Source organism: Felis catus, chromosome A1 (assembly GCF_018350175.1).
Source record: "Felis catus isolate Fca126 chromosome A1, F.catus_Fca126_mat1.0, whole genome shotgun sequence".
NCBI lineage: Eukaryota > Metazoa > Chordata > Mammalia > Carnivora > Felidae > Felis > Felis catus.
The window spans coordinates 63,681,180-63,693,642 of NC_058368.1; the positions used below are offsets into that span (position 1 = coordinate 63,681,180).

At 38.3% G+C, this 12,463-nt stretch overlaps 1 protein-coding gene and 1 non-coding gene across 6 annotated transcripts in view; both read left to right on the forward strand.

The window, feature by feature from the left end:
• Positions 1-12,463, forward strand: part of GPC5 (glypican 5) — a 1,421,162-nt gene that overhangs the window by 96,030 nt on the left and 1,312,669 nt on the right. The window lies entirely within an intron of this gene.
• On the forward strand, positions 9,609-9,749 carry LOC111556710. The gene has a single exon (XR_002736419.1). It is a non-coding gene; the product is annotated as a U4 spliceosomal RNA (small nuclear RNA).

Below are 12,463 nucleotides of genomic sequence, written 5' to 3' on the forward strand. Positions count from 1 at the left end.
CTCCTTTAGTTTTTGTTTGTCTGAGAAACTCTTTGCCTCTCCTTCTATTCTGAAGGACAACCTTGCTGTATAGAATATTCTTAGCTACAGATTTTTCTCATTCAGCAATCAGAATAGATCATGCCACTCCTTTTTGGTTTGGAGAGTTTCTGCTGAAAAATCCCTTGCTAGACTTATGGGTTTTCCTTTGTATGTTAGTGTCTTCTTTTGTCTTGCTGCTTTTAAATTTTTTTCTTTATCACTATATTTTGCCAATTTAATACAGTATGTCCTGGTGTGGATATGCTTTTGATTTTATTTATTTATTTATTTATTTATTTATTTATTTATTTATTTTTCATTTGAGAGAGAGGGAGAGAGAGAGAGGAGGGGAGAGAGGGTGTAGAGTCTGAAGTGGGGATTGAACTCATTCGAAGCAGGGCTCAAGCTCACCCAAAGTGGGGTTGAAGCTCACCCAATGTAGGCAGAACTCGAGATCACAAACTGTGAGATATGACCTGAGCTGAAGTTGGATGTTTAACTGACTGAGCCACTCAGGCATTCCTGCTTTTGTTGATTTTATTTTGCTGGGGGTTCTCTGTGATTCCTAGCTCTGAAAATCTATTTCCTAACCCAGATTAAGGAGTTTTTCAGCTATTAGTTCTTCAAATAAATTTTCTGTCCCCTTTTCTCTCTCTTCTTCTTCTGGGACTCCTCTAATATGAATGTTATTACATTTGATGGAGTCACTGACTTCGCTAAGTCTATTCTCATTTTGCATAATTCTTTTTTCTCTTTTGTTCAGTTTGATTACTTCATTACTCTCTCTTCTAGGTAATTAATTCCTTCCTCTGCTTCTTTCAGCCTGCTCTTTGTTCCATCAAGTGTGTTTCTCATCTTGTTTATTGAATCATTTATCTCTGCTTAGTTATCTCTGTGTTAAGGTTCTCACTGATGTCTTACATTCTTTTCTCAAGTCCAGTGAATACCCTTATGATCATTGCTTCAAATACTCCATCAGGCATGTTACTTATATCTGTTTCACTTATATCTCTGGCTGTGGCTTTGTCAGTTTCTTTCATTTGGGATAAATTTCTCTGTTCTCATTTTATTTAAGTCTCTCTGCCTATTTCTCTGTGTTAGGGAAGTCAGCTGCATCTCCTGTTCTTTAGAAGAAAGGCAAAGAAAAGAGTCCTGTAGTGCCATGAAGTGTGGTGTCCCCTGTTACCTAGGGCCTGGTGCTTTCAGGAGTGTCCCTAGTGTGTGCTGTATGTACTCTGATGTTTTCTCCTGTCTGCTTTATCCTTCAGGCTACTCCTTTGCAAAGTATCTCTTTGTCTGTTGTGGGCATTGTTTGGTCCTTTGCCTGAATATGGTGCATTTTTACTAGGTATGCTCTGGTATATTTGTGAAATGAGACCTGTAACTACCACTGCAGGAACAAAGCCTCTGCAAAGCTCCCATATTGGGGCTCGCAGTGTTGGCATGGGTTTGGGCTGGTCTTTTGGGAGAGGAGACCTGCTGTGCTGGGTCTGAGGCAAGTGTGACTGGAAAAGGTGGTTTCAGCAGAGTGTGGGGTCAGGGCTTGGTGTAAGCAAGTTAGGTAGTGAATGTCCCTGCTCTGCTGGTTCCTGAGGGTGGTCCTGTGCTCATCCTGAGGGATGGGGGGTGGAGATGATGCAGGCCAGTTCCTTTTTCCCTGAGAGGTCTCTCTGTGAACACTCTCTCTGAGATAAGCTTTAAGATGAGCAAATAACATCGCAACTCTGTCCCAGGCAGTCTTCAGATCACTGTTTCCATGCTGTATGTCTGCAGGCTCTTTGCCTGCCTTTTCTCAGAGAATAGTGAAATGCCCTCTGGGCCCTATCCCAAGTTGGCCTGCTGAACCTTTCACTGCTGCTGGTTGCCAGAGTCATGAAATTCAGCCCCTCTTGTTTTCCAAGCCAATTGCTGTGGGGAGTCACTTTTGCTGTGTGTTCCTCTGTGTGTTAGTCTGTCTCTCACTTTTCTCCATGACTGTGGCTCCCTCCTCACAGCAGTGGCCATAATCCACTTCTCTCTCAAACTGTGTCTTAACATTTCTTGTCTTCTTCCATGAGGTTTCTTCTCTACCTTTAGGTATGGAGTTTGTTCTTGTAGTGTTCAGTCAGTTTCTAGGGTATTTAGGATGATTTGATAGTTATCTTGTAGTCATGGGACTAGCTGAGCCTGGGTTCCTCCTCCTCCACCACCATCTTCCAACCTCTGATGTTTAACTTGTTTTTAATGTTTTTATTTAAATTCCAGTTAGTTAACATACAGTGTAATATTAGTTTCAGGTGTACAATTTAGTGATTCAACACTCCCGTAACATACCTGGTGCTCATCACAAGTGCACTCCTTAATCTGCATCACCTCTTTCACTCATCCCTCCCCCACCTCCCCTATAGTAACTATCAATTTGTTCTCTATAGTTAAGAGTCTGTTTCTTGGTTTGTCTCTGTGTGATGTTTAACTTTTATATATAGGTTTCCTCTATAGCTGTGCATCCTTTTGCTAATGAGATACCATCTTTTTGATGTAGAATAAAAGAAATGTAAAATAGGGATCACATAATTTAAAAATTCAAGGGAAAATTAAAAATAGGGGCAGTCTTTGAACATTACAAAACCTGTAAAATGAAGAGTAAAAGGAATGAATGATTTCTCAGCTTCTTTGAAATTTACATCCCTTGTCTGATGTTCACCATCTTTCCAGTGAGCAAACTGAGGCCCAAATGTTTTATACCATGTTAGTCATAGAGCTAATTAGTCCACATCTTTGGACTCTTCGTTAAATACCTTGTCTCTGATGCCCCAAAGATGAAATTTACCCTAGAAACGTATTGTGGCAGGGTGTGTTTCCTTATGTTACCATTCAGTTTAGTACAATGCCATTTTATGATTGATGTATTGTGGTCACAATTAATACAAAACATTAAACTTTCATTTCAACACATGAAGATACTTAAAAATGAAATAAAAATAATTCAGATCACTTCAGGCAGATTTTTTAACACAAAATAAATTTCTACTGCCCGCCCCCCCCCCCCCCAAACTGGAATTTTAGAAAGTGCAGACTAATCTATTCTTCAAAGAGAAATGGCATTAATTATCTTCTGCTCAAACACTAACCAAGGGCTTATTTTCTTTAGGTCATTTTTCCTGCTTTCTGCTTTACTTTAACCTGGGCTAGACCAGGTAGGAGTTGGTTCTTTGGGTGTCTACACATCTGGGAATCAACTGCTCTCTTGCCTAGTAAGGCCGAGGGTTACTTTCAGGTTTTCAAGGTGAGAACATGTATTCATCCTTTCTTGCAGGCATTTTCTTACCATGGTATGTTACTCTTAGTAAGAGTGAGATACATACATGAATATTTGTTTCATCAAATACCTGTTCCCATTTACTTAAAAAAATGTCAAAGCAATGGAAATTACATACAAGTCCACTGCATTATTTACTTATTAAAAAAATCACTCTTGTATTACTGATGAAAAAATGTTATTCTACCATTGCTGTCAAATTCAGGTATACAAATGTAGATATTGAAGTTTCTGTGGCATGGTACATTGAGTGTCAGAAACATGCTTACTAATTTTTATGTACATAATTAATGTCCTCTTGATTTTGCAGCCGACTTTTCCTCTCCTTGTATGTGTATGGCTTGTTTCTGTATCTGGAGGAACTGGATGTCATTTACTTAGCAATAAAACAGTCCCTAGATTTAGAGGGTTTTACTTTTTTCCCTCAGAAATATAAATATTCCATCAGTGAAAATTTGTTCTAGAGCAACTTGAAGGGTTTAGTAAAGATAATTGAGCAATCAATAAAAACACTTAAAAATGTTCATACGTTAATATTTTACATCTCTTAATGAATTTTAAATGTTATTTGGTACTGAATATTGAAATCCAGTGATGGTGTATACCATTCTTTAGGTTATATATAGCTTTGGGAACTTATTAAATAATAATTGGCCATATTAAATGCTAGCACCAGCTAAACCCATAATTCTGAAACCAGCTTAATTTCTGCCTTATTTCTTGAAACTGTGGTTATTACAGAACTGCAAACTTGAGAAATAACATTATTATTTACCTTTTCTACATTACCTCTTTCTAAAAATCATCTGTGGCATCTTTACTGAGATATAGGATCAAGTGAGTAAGGGGATTGGACCACTGGGGAAAGGACCGATGGGATGCTTGTGCTCAGAAATTCAGTTTTTCAGTTGATATTGTCTCAATTTCTTTTAAATGTATGAACTACTTTGGATTTAATACAAATAAAGCTCTGGGTCCATTTTTCACTTTGTTGCAATTACTGTAGTATTTCTCCAACAAGAGTGTTGCACTTAGAAGTTAACAAAATTGGGCCTTTAATCAGCAATTTAGGTCAGGGAAAGTAAACAATATCAGTATATGGTTTACAGTATTTATTACATAAAAGAGACCTAAATTATTCTGCAGATCAGAAGAGCAACACCAAACATTTGGCCTTTATCCCTCAAGGTGCAAAAAGTGAATTTTATCCAGCCAGAAGTAGGGTCTTCTGCAGGGGAGGTAATTAGCTGAGCAGAGAGATGGGGATGGTGAGATGGGAGGGCAAGGTAGTTTGAAGAAGTATCGTCCTTCTAAAGTTTTTGTTTAAAGCTTCAAAATGCTATCCAGACTCGTTTGGAGGAGGTTCTGGTGTGGGGCCAGAGGGAGAGAAGATTTTTATACGTACGTGAGCTAAAAGACTGTACCTAAAATAGTCATCAGTTATCCCAACGTCTATAACACTCTTACGGGACTCATTCTGCTAGACATTGGGAAGAGAAAGATGAATTTGATCTGTCTCGAGTTGAAGACCTTGCTGCTGGCTGAGAAGAACGGTGGCTAGACAAGGGGTAATCCCAGTCTGGCATGATTGTGCTGTAGCATGAATGCTGACTGGTCTGTTGAAACAGAGAAGGCAACATGCTTTTCTTCCAAGATAGGGAAAAAAATGGGAATTGGAAGTGCAATATTGTCTCTGAACCTGGTTAGAGGAAGCTAGATTGAAAGCGTTAGAGCCCAGAAAGCCAGATTTAATTTTTGCTTTTAACTTAGCTTTGTGTGATCGACAAGGAGTTTTGCCTTCTAAAGGAGTGTGTCACATGAAGACAAGTCTCTGTCAGTGGCTATGGCTCGCCATTTCCGTAGCTGCTTTCTTTTGCTTGATTCAAGAGTTTTGGGAATAATGAATCCAAGCTGATTTTATTATTACATTTGGGTATGAAATGTCGATGTAATTAGCATACATGGAGTGAAGGTTACTTTTTGGCTTACAGAATGAGACACTTTGTTTTGCTTATCAATACTGAGCTGGCCAGACAGCTTAGACATTAGTATATTTATTTTATTTATACTTCTCCTGCTTTCTTAAACATTGGGTTTCATGTTAGTTAAAATTACTTTTAAGGTTACTTACATTACGTTAAAAAATAACAAAAAATTGTATATATTTGATTTTTCTTAGTTTTATTAAATTTATCTCAAAGGGGATTATAGAGGAGAGGAAGTAAAATCATGAAAAGCCCAAGTGTTGGGGTGATACCCAGATTTAAGCTGCAGCTGTCTTTCTTTTTAATGTTTATTTATTTTTGAGAGAGAAAGAGAGAGAGAGAATGAGAGAGAGAATGAGAGAGAATGAGCAGGGGGAGGGGCAGAGAGAGAAAGAGGGAGACGCAGAATCCAAAGAAGGCTCTGGGCTATGAGCTGTCAACACAGAGCCCTATGTGAGGCTTGAACTCATGAACTGAGAGACCATGACCTCACCTGAAGTCAGGCACTTAACTGAGTCACCCAGGTGCCCCACAGCTGCAGCTGTCTTAATTTATACTTGGTGCTTTGAGAAAAATCATATCTCTGTTTCAGGTTTTTGTTTTGTGTGTGTGTGTGTGTGTGTGTGTGTGTGTGTGTGTGTGTGTGTTTAACACAGAATATTTAAAAGTCTATATCTCATGAGAGAATTAAGGCAAAGTTTGCCATTGTGCCTATGAAAAATAATCATGTAGTAAGTGCTAATTAAATTTTTTTAAAAACATTTATTTACTTGTGAGAGATGGAGATAGAGCACGAGTGGGGAGGGGCAGAGAGAGAGGGAGACACAGCATCTGAAGTAGGCTCCAGGCTCTGAGCTGTCAGCACAGAGCCCAGCACGGGCCTCAAACTCAAGAGCCACGAGATCATGACTGGAGCCGAAGTTGGACGCTTAACTGACTGAGCCACCCAGGTGCCTCATCATTTTTAATAACAAAATAATACCAGCATTGTTAACTTGATAGAGAGAGAGATGAAGTGATTGAAGATCTGGGAGATGTAGAGGGTAGTTTTCCCTTGTGATAAAAAAATACATAGTTTATTCTGATTCCCCCCATCGTAGTTAGTTAATTGAGCTTACAAGTGTCCTGGCGATTTTCCCTCAGGGACTTAGGCTGTGGAATAAGATCCTGGTTGTTTCATTGCCTTCTCTTATGACCTCATGTATCTGGGTCGCATCAGCTCCTGGCTCTCCATCCTTGACCTGGGTCCTGTTCTAAATGCTAAACTTGTTTCCCGTTTTTCCCTAGCTCCAGATAAGGCACTGATAGGGACCATCCGAGGGTGCTGAGTCCTCAATCCCCAGGTAGTCTGAGCTTCACAGTAGCATTTCACTGAAAATAGTCTTTGCTTTCTTTTATGACAAGCAAATATTTTAGGGATCACTGCATAGTTGCCGTCATTTTTTGCCAAATTTTTTGCATTATCTTTTCTAATTTTAACATACATGCAGAAGTGTGGCCCCCCTCCCCTTCTTTGGCCTTCTGTGAAAAATCTAATATTCAAACCATTGCTTCTGTCCACTTAAAGAAACAGGGATTATAGTGTACACTCACCTTTAGATTCTGGCTTGCTGGAGGTGATCAAGAATTTTGTAGCAGATTGGTATCACTTGGTGACGTGAAATTGGCCAGAGTAGAAGTACCTACACCAGAATCAACAAATACTACAATCAGCTCTTTTTTTCTCCATCTAGAACTGATTAGTCTAGAGCCTCTGACACTGGTATTCTAACATTTTGGGCTGGGGTAGTAGTAGATGCATGCCTTCTTCATTTGAAAGAAAAGAAAAATCCTATACAAATCCTATACGTTTTCTTTCTGTTGATTTCACCTGTAGCCTTTTCAGCCACTACCATGGCAAAGAGCTGCTGTCTTCTTTTATATATCAAGGGATAATAGACTGCGTGTATGTTGGCATTTGTGAAATCCAATGCATTTAATTCCCTACAATCCAAAGCAGACCACGATTATCCTTGTTACTACAGGATGTGAGGCACCAAGGGAGGAAGGTATTGGCATATTGGCACTTTTCTTAAGTAAAAGTAAACTTTGCAGCAAAGATGTCATTTAATTTATATGAAATTCCTTAAAGTTAATGAATATAACCCTAAAATAGATCAGGTGCTTATTTCTATTAATTTATTATGTTAGCATAAAATCTTATTTTGAGCATAATGTTAAATAAAACCTCTTTGGTACAGTGCTATGGATAGGTCTCTCAGATTCTAGTTTGGTGGATTCTCTCTTTAAAAAATTTTTTTTTAACGTTTGTCTATTTTTGAGAGAGAGAGAGAGAGAGAGAGAGAGAGAGAGAGAGAGAGAGAGAGAGAGAGCACGAGCAGGGGAGGGGCAGAGAGAGAGGGAGACACAGAATCTGAAGTAGGCTTGGGCTCTGAGCTGTCAGCACAGAGCCCAACATGGGGCTTGAGATCATGACCTGTGAGCTCATGACCTGAGCCGAAGTCAGATGCCTAACTAACCAAGCCACGAGGCACCCTGTGGTGGAGTCTCTTCTTGATAGTTGCTCTTGCTTACTGTTGATGCTGAAGTCCCCACATGGTCTACATTTAGGGAGATATTTTAGAACATTTGTCTTCTGTTCCTCCATGACTATTGGCTCCAGCTGTGGAGAATGCCCCTGGAAGAAGAATGGTCTCACTGAGGTAGCCTGCACTATCTATATCTTTGAGTCATGATGATTTGATTTAGAGCTTAAATGTAATTGCAGCACATTGTATTCTAAGTCTCATTTTGTAGTATTGAAGTTTGCACAAAAATGATTTACAAATAATGGTCCCTTGTTTTACTCTAAGACAGCTTGATACCTATTGAATAGCTACAGTCATTGGAGTGATTCTAAAACCTTGAAATGACTTTATAGAAGTCACCTTGAATAAAGCAAAGAACATAGAGGGTATTTTTTTCCCCCTAGAAAAATTCTGTGCTAACCTGGTGGCTTTCTCTGATCTAGTGGGGGGAGGGGGGGTGGTGGGAGACTGGCTATTAGAAAAAAAATCCTAGCTCTCTCCTTTTAAAATGCACAAAGGCAAGGTACTTGTTAACACAAAATGTTGAAAGCTGTTACCCTAGGCTCCTTTAGGAACTCATCCTTGACTCTTGTGGAAAAAACAGAGGGAGGTGTGTCATTATTAGGCACAATTGCAAAATGTTAGACGACAGATGTCTTTATATTCAGTCCTTATTCAAAGCATCGCTGTGTTTATGTACTTCTCTTTCTCCTTACTCGTTATACAAAAGGAGCGGCTTGAATGGAAACTGCAGAGCGTACTTGAAACAGGAGCAGGTTCATGTGATTCAACTTTAGAGGGTAAATACTTTGGATCAGACTTTTCCTTTTTATTCAGTCTCACTATACTTTGTCATTCAACTTGATGCCTTCTGGTACTTTCAGATTGGGGATGATCGCTGAAACACTTTGTTTCATTCTTTCCATGAGTGTCTTAGAAAGACTTTTGCACTAAGACTGAATGTGTTACTTGCAGCAACAGGGTTTTGTCACAAAAACATTTTTGTGGGGATCCAGCAAAGGGTGGTTTTCTAATCTATTCAAGCAGTTATTGAGCCTTTAATGATTTGGCATGGGAATTAGGCACGAGATTGTGAGAAACTCAATTAACTCCTCACTGGAAAAAGTAGAGAGGGGCAGATTAAGGAAAATGACACTTGAGTGAAGAGTTTACTATGCTTTGGACAAAAATCCTGCATATTTATTTTATATACACTGTTATTAAAGCTCTGTCTGAGAACAATTAAATTGCAAATGGTCCTGAAAGGGTAATAATTCAGCATTTGTATAATCCAAATGCAGGAAGATGCTCCTAGATCAAACAACCAAATGATTCTAAATGGATTCAAGTACCAAACAGACTTAAGGTCCAAAATAAATGAACTGTATGACTAATTGCAGTCTCCATCTAATTTATTCAAGTACATATCTATATTTTTTTCTCAGAAAAATTTCTAATGACCAGAAACTTTTGAAAGTCTTTATTTTCCATGGAGCTTGGTATACTCACTTACAGTAATTTTTGGCCATATGTTTTGATTGCCTTGTGAGCCATTTTAGGCTTTGGTGAAGTTAGCAGGTAAGAAAAAAGAAATTATAAAATGGTTCCCATTATTAAAAGATGTATAGTCTAATATAGAACATAACATTACATATATATGTGTTTGTGTGTTTATGTATATACAATCAAGAAATTACCATATATACATGTATACACAATTAAGAAATTACTAATGGAAGCTTTGCGCAGTGGCAGTATCGTAGCCAATGAGGTTTATCCGAGGCGCGATTATTGCTAAGAAATTACTAATGGAGAAAGGAAATTAAAGGCTGTGGATGGTCAGAATAACTCACATATTCTAGAAGACGAGAAATTTGGAGAATCCAGAGTTAGGTGGTTAGTGTAGATGGTGAGGATTTTGGAATTATGATTTGAGGCTTGGGAGATGAGTAGATAGCCATGTAGGCAGATTCAAAAGCTACACAAGGAGGAGCTATACATGAGCCTATTTCAGCCAGATGAGAGTATCCAGGTGACTTTCCAAAGACACCACCTCCCATGGCCTTCCTGTTCTTTTCCAATTTATTTCTGGTAATTTTCAAAGAAGTGTTTTAATCATTAGCTGGAGAAAACTAGTTGAAGGGCTGGAGTTGTCATCAATAGCTTCATTTTTATTTTCTCATTGGTCAGCTTATATTTTTGAATAAAATCCTGCATAGTAATGTGTAATTAAAAGCACCCTTAGTTCCCATCTGTGAGCTAAGATTCAGGGCTGTGCATGGAAACAAAACAGTCTCAGCCTTTGACCTTGTGGAACAGACAGTCGTGGGAAAGACAGATATCGAATGGTTGTGAAGTATGCTCCATGAGACGGCTTGCAGAGGGAATTGGAGTGCCATGAAAGGGTAGCTACCATGGTCAGTAGAGACCTTCCTGAGGAAGCAAAACCTAAATAGGTCTATGAATGCAATTGAGTCACTTCCATAAATCGTTTTCCAAGCACCTGCTCAGTAGAGTAGATATGAATTTAGAGGTAATTAGGGACTTGAATCATGTATGTAATTCTGAAATCAAAGATTTAGAGCCCTCTAAAACGTACCCTTTCCAATTCTGAATCAGAGAGTTGACATCTAGAATAGTGCAGTTAATGAAAATGGGGTTGGGGGGTATTTCAGATGAAATATTCTCTGCGGTTTATTATTTTTAATGAAATAAGAAGGAGCATTTCTTTTCAGCTACTCCCCTCTGAGAATTTGCATTGAAGCACAACAATAAAATTAATTTTTTTGTGAAAAAGAGTAGTCTGCCCTGCTGAGAAGACATAGCAGCTCTTGTCCTGAAAGACCATTATATATATTATATATCTTGTTCACCTAACGTTGGGATACTTCATGATTATATATTATGATTTAAGTATAAATTAACTTTGGAAGAACAAAAAATAATTTTCTGTTACTGAAGTTGAAAACCCAAAAGTGGACATATTCCTTCTCTCTCCCATTTTCTCTCTATCCCTCATTATTCATGGAATGCCTCTGTGTGTACACTTTCATACATATAATATTAAGCTTACAAATTAATTGCACATTTATTTTTTTACGCATTTTTATCTCTGCGCCTCATTGCCTATGCAAATGTTGACATGTTTAATTAATTTAATAATTTATTCCTCAGTTTTCACATCTCTGAAATGGAGATTAAATTATTTAATAACATAAAGTACGTTGAGCAGTGCTGGCACACATCTAGAATTCAGCACATATTAGCTGTTGCTATTATGGCAGGCCATGATGAGAGAGAGACAGAGAGTTGATTTTGTTGAAAATCAAATTGCTAAAGTCAAGGACTCTTTGTGTTGGAATTAACTTTTGTTAGAGGAATAATGGGTCAGTAGAGAATTATTGAGGGGATTTGCAAATGATGGAGCTCATTGCAGATTATGGTAACATTGGGAATCTGAAGGATTGTGTCATCCTGAATTCCTTTAACCACCCTCCTTACCCCTATCTAATAAATTACTGAATCCTGGCATTTGAACTTCCTTAATTTCTCAGCAGTCCTGTTTTTCTCCATGCCCTAGTCCAAGCCAGCATCACTACTTGGCTTGGCCATTGCTGTATCCTGTAGACTCTTATAGCCGTATCTGGCTCCGTTATTCTTCGCAGTGTAGCCAGGATGCTTTGTACAAATGCAATTCTAAGTATGTTAAATGCATGTTTAAAAAAATATTTATTTATTTGGAGAGAGAGAGAGTATGCAAAAGTTGGGGGGAGAGGCAGAGAGAGAGGAGAAAGAGAATCCCAATTTGGGGCTCGACCTCACAAACTGTGAGATCATGACCTGAGCTGAAACCAAGAGTTGGATGCTCAACTGACTGAGCCACCCAGGCACCCCTGTTCCATTACCTTTAAGAACAAATCCAACATTTTTTAAATGGCCTATAAAGATTCTGTGAGATCTTAACAAACCATTTCTTACTTCTTAAACTTCATTTTTTATCTCTAACTTCTGCCGTCCACTCTCAGTATCTCAAGTTTATCATTTCTCATATCCCAAGAACATTGCCTGTGCTTGCTGTCTTCTGTCTGCAACTTTTTCTCGTGCTCCTCTGGCATTGGTTATGATTTAGGGCTCAGTTTAAGCATTACCCTTTCATCAGAGAGCCCATTTCTGACATCCTAAACATGATTTATTCACTCTGCATTTTTTACCCTAAAAGTTAATTTTTATAAGACATATATGGATTCCTCAAGCAGTCTCTGTTGTTAAGGGTTTAGCCAGAGCATGCCCTGCTATCCTGTGTTGCGTTAGGAAGACCAAGAAATATGTCATGCAGATGCCATATGATGCATTGTAGATGCATCATAGATGCAACTAATGATTAGTTGCCATTGCCTTTTCCTTTTGTCTACCAGCAGAGTGGGTGTTCATTTAATACAGATCGGTTTATGTTTTCAAACTATAAGAATAATGAGAATATTATATATCCACTAAATCACTTATTTGTTCATGTATTTTATATTGCTCATTTAAAATTATTATATTCTGATTGAGGGCCCAGTCCTTTGGGACACAGTAATGATCAAGATAGA